Source organism: Camellia sinensis, chromosome 14 (genome assembly GCF_055761805.1).
Source record: "Camellia sinensis isolate YWXY chromosome 14, ASM5576180v1, whole genome shotgun sequence".
Classification (NCBI taxonomy): Eukaryota; Viridiplantae; Streptophyta; class Magnoliopsida; order Ericales; family Theaceae; genus Camellia; species Camellia sinensis.
In genome coordinates, this window is record NC_138974.1 from 17282682 (window position 1) to 17287846 (window position 5165).

Sequence of the window (5165 nt, forward strand, 5' to 3'; positions counted from 1 at the left end):
GCTTGCATTTTTGGCCTTCCAAAGGACCATCCTTTTATGTATTTTTGAGGCTTGGTTCAGGAATATTTTTGTGACTTTTAGGACCTGCCTTGGCCCTGTCCATGGCTGATTTGGTCATATTTTGCATGTATATAGTATGTGTAGTGTAACTCCATCCATAGCTCATCAAAGTAGCATGTGTGCTTAGCTTGTGTTGAGTCCGTTTCAGTGGGTTTTTGGTGATATTTTACCATGCCATGAACCTGTTTTGGGTTGGTTTTGTTACCCCATGCTTGCATGATGCACTTGTAGTGTAAATCCCCTAAACTAGCTTCATATGCTCCATGCTTTGCCATGTCATTTTAGCTTGTTTGGTTTATATTTCAGCATGTATTTGGTCATCATTTGGCATGATATAACCTTATCCATAGTTGGTTTGATCATCCTTTGCATGCTCCATATAGGTGTAGAACAAATCTTGTTTACTATCCCTTTGTGCATGATGTTTTGACTCATCATACTAGCATATTTTGGCTTTACTCAAACTTGATTTTATGCTTATTTTGAAGTGTTCTAGGACTATTTTGGGCTGCCATGTCCATATCACTCATGCTTTGTATAGCTATAGTGTAAATACTTAGGCTAGTTTTGGATTTTGAAGCCTCAATCATGCCATACATGTGATGTTTGCATGTCTTGCCCTCATTCCACATACTATTTCAGTCCATGAAATATTGTTGTTCACTTGCATTTGACATGCCTTGATTGCTTTGTATAGCTTGTGCTTTATGCTTCAAGAATGGATTTTTGCGCATGCCGCTTAGCCTAAGCCTTTGGCTCATCATTTCAGTACATTTTGGGTCCTAATATACCATGATGTAACTCTGTTTTTGATTGTCCAAGTCATGCCATGATTGGTTCTCATAGGTGTAATGCATTGCCTCTTTTGTAGCCTTTCATGTCCTATGTTTTAGGATTGTATGCTAGCTTGCTTTGGCTTACTTCCATGCATGTTTTAGTCTCATATCAGTATGTACTAGGACTATTTTGGGTTGCCCTTGCCATATCCTTCATGTTTCATACAGCTGTAGTGTAATTGGTCTTGCAAGCTTTGTGTTTCGATGATTCATGCATGCTATCCTTGAGCTATTTAGATGATTTGGCATCGTTTATGATCTCATTTCAGTGCCTCTAGTGTTGTTACACTTGCACATTTGTCACTTCTTAGGCACTTTTGAGAGTTGCCCTTTTAGGCCCCTTTGATGGACCTTTCGCATTTCGCATGCTTGAGTGTGTTGTATGGCTTAATTCATCGCTTTGGCTACTGATTTGGACCTAGTTGAGAGCCATCCATCTTTGGTGTAAGCCCATCTTACCATGTTGTTACATGCTTGTTTCATTTCGTATGTTGTCGCATACTTGTTTAAGCTTTGCATACCTTGCATGCTCACATGTTCATGTTGCATTTTGTCATATTGTCCAAGGTTATCACCTCACATCATGCTTATATGCTTGTTGCATGCTTGGTTTAGTTGCATGTTTGCACATTTAGGTCATGTTGCATGTTTGCCATGCTTATGTGTTGCATTGCTTGGATTAAGTGTTAATCCGAGCACGAGGAACGAGGGGCATTTCATACTTCAAGTGATGGAACGTGTCTCAATTCTCGGTCACCAAAGCTCTTGATGATTCATGATAGAGTTCTACGCTTTACTTGCTTTATTTGTGCATTCATTTTCATATTGATTTGCACAAATTGGATCTTTGGCCATCATGCATCGGGATGCGTGATTGATGGTCGTGGATCCGACTAGGCCTCTCCCTTGATGTTTTGAGGTGATTTGGAGTGCCATGGTGCATACATGTCTTTGGGAGACCCTCATTTTCCTCTATTTTGTGCTTCGTTGCAGTTTGGTGTCACAGCACACCAGTGGCCCGCAGCCTGCCACTGATGGCCGGCCGTGTGCCACCCTTGGCCGGTAATGGACCATATTTGGCCGGCAGATCTCCTTCCCTAGCCGGCAGGCCACTGGTGACTTCCCCTGTAGTGTTTTGGTAGGATCCAGCAACAAGCACTGGAAGACACCCTGCAAACAGAGCCTCTAAAGAGCAACCGGAAGGCCTTCCGAAGCGAGGAACCGAAGTGAGCACGCATCTCCCTCTTCTTCAAACAGGGCTGGAATAGCACCATTTACTGCTTTCTCTATTTGTTTGTTGTCTTTCATTTGTAGTTTAATTAATTTGTTAATTGATTAAGTTGTGTAATAATTAGTTGTAGCTAGTTATTCAATTCGGTTCTGTAATAATTAATTAGCTTGTGAGTTAGTTAATTAGGTGGCTTGTATTATTCATTCGGACCCTCCGAGCAAGGGCGCAGTGGTAATAAGTGTGCGTGCGTGTGATGCATGTCTTCCAACCCCATTTCTTTCTCCCTTTTATTTAGCCGCTTACAATGGTTAGATTTAGGGCATATTTCAATTAGCATACCTTATGCTTGCATGTTTGCACCATTCATCTGTATTGCATGCACCGGGCTCGGCGCATCATACTAACTGCATAGAATTTCAATTCCAATTTGAATACATGTTATCTGTTGCATTTCACATGCCATCCATAGATTAGCCGAGCCTATTCTAGTTGCATTTTGCCTGCGATGCATTAGCCATTCTAACATGGACTTGGATCATACATTTGATTACTAACAAGTTCTTTGTTTTGGCTCGGAGTACACTGTAAGTATTTGTACTTTAGCATCTCGCATGAATGTAAATGTTAACATGACAGCATGCTTATCCTGTGGCTATGTGCTTAGTTGATATAACTGCCTGAATGCCTGTGGGTAAAGGTTGGATTGTTTGAGTTGGAACAACTCGTTGAAATCCGTGTTTTAGCCTACTTGCGAGTAGCAAATTTCAAATTGTCTTTCAAATGAGCGGATATGCAATTCTTTATTCCAAATTAGGTGATCTAGTCTATACTTTTGTGTTGTGAGCATCACATAGTAAATCTAGGCTAATAACCGGAATAAGAACGCATAATGTTTTCAAAACTCGATATCATGGTTAGTAGAGGCCGATCTTCGGATCGGGCGAGAGGGGGCGCTCATAGCTGACCTTCCCCAATCGTACCCAAGTTCCCGAGCCAAGGCAACTTTGGTGATGACGGACACATGGCCTTGGGCAACGAGTCAGGGTTTCCTAAATTTTTCAAAATAAAATATTTAGGTGGCGACTCTGTATCTGGCAAAGCAGTCCATGTTTGGCACTTCTTTCAAAAAAAATTGTTTTCAAAAACGATTTGCCGAATTTGGACTCTTTGATGATTCATCGATCTTGCATTGCACTCTGCGAGATTAGATACAGGACCGTGACTTTGAGTCCTGAATTGTAATGAACCTCAAATGAACAGAATGGGGGATTCCCTCCCGGGACGTTCGGGGACGTCTACAGTTTCTGGCGACTCCGCTGGGGATTTAGAAAACTTGACTCGAACTCATGATATGTGGTTTTGACTACACTTATGTGTTTCTTTGCATTGCATTTGCATTGGTGCGCCTAGGACACCGTGTTTGCCGTATGTTATTCCTGAACGGTTTGCCAGAGGCTCGCTTCGAGAAGCGTGCCATAAGGTTGACCGGTTGCGGGCTCTACCACAACGGGAACACAAATCCCGGTTTTACTGGGGCACCCTTTTTGACCATTCGACCTAGTGCATATTCGGATCCGTAGTGACCATTCCAAGCTAGGACAAGTTGCTTACCCGATATAGGTTGTTTGAAACCGCTGCGTGCGTAGTGAAACCCTAGTTCCTAACAAAATAGGACAAGGAAACTCTACCCCAACATAGGGGTGTTTTGGCTCTTACTTGCTTGTTATGTGCTTTTAGAGTGCGTCTCTACAGGAATGCATGCATTAGTTTGCAAGTTTGGATATCAAGCCTGAGGGCATCAGTATTTGGGGAATCAGTTTTACCTGAGGGTAGCAGTTTACAGGCAGAATTTTGGAGCAGGATTCAGTAGAAGGCACAGTCATCCTGTTATGCACATATCCGTTTTGGTGAAATTGGGCTGAGATGCTACATGTTTTCTCTTTTGCTAGGGGTAGTCTGGAAACCATAGCTTTAGAGGGCTCCAATATCCCCTGAGGTTCATCGGACTTGTGCTGATAGACTTTGTCAGGTCAGAGATTCAGCTCAAGGGCAATCATTGTTCCTTTGCTAGAGGCAGGATAGAAGGGCCGGTCAGGCACAGATCACCAGTTCGGCAGTTACCAGATCAGTAGCCCTAATCCACCCCACCAGTGAATAGTCAGGCTGAGGTTTCAGTCTCTACTGCAGGGGTAGATATACCAGTCATTCAGTCGGATCAGCAGAACATGGCAGGAATGGAGGAAATGATGCGTCAACTCCAAGAAAGCATGAAAGCTATGCAGCAGGACGTTGCCCGCCAAGCGGAATTTTCCAAACAGCAGGCCGAGATCACGGCCCAGCAGGCAGAGATAATCACCCTGCTACAGCAGCAAACCGGAGCCTCCGCTTCACATCAGGCTCCTCCCCTACCTAGAGTTCCAACACTCGGGGAGACAGCTAATGCCCAAGAAGATACGGACATTCCAGTAGGACCAGCTCCGCCTCTGATCCTACCCCAGCTATCTAAAGCGCCGATCAACCCACCGGATTCACCTTTTGAGTTCGAGATAGACCCTACAGCGCTGAAGGTCAGCAAGCTGGAGAAGATGTTCAAAAAATCTCAGAGAGTGAAGTCCATCCCAGATATTGAGGACGGGTACACCGACGTGGCTGTGACGCTGTCGGACCGTTTCAAGATGCCACAAATTGATCGCTTTGACGGATCCGGGGATCCCTTGGTGCATCTTCGGTTGTTCTTGGATATGCTAAGGCCGATGGGCCTCACCAGACTACAAAAGCTTTCATTATTTGGCCGGACCTTGTTAGGTGTAGCGGCCATCTGGTACGCAAAATTGGAAGATGATGTCAAGAGGAATTGGGATGAGATGGTCGAGGCCTTCGTTGCACAATACTCGTATAACACACAAATTGAGATTACGACCCGTGATCTCGAGACGACTAGGCAGGAGCCTAAGGAGAGTTTTTCTGATTTCGTAACCCCGGTGGAGGGCCAAGGCCTTAATGATGACCACTAGGCCCATTGACAAAGATCAGATTAG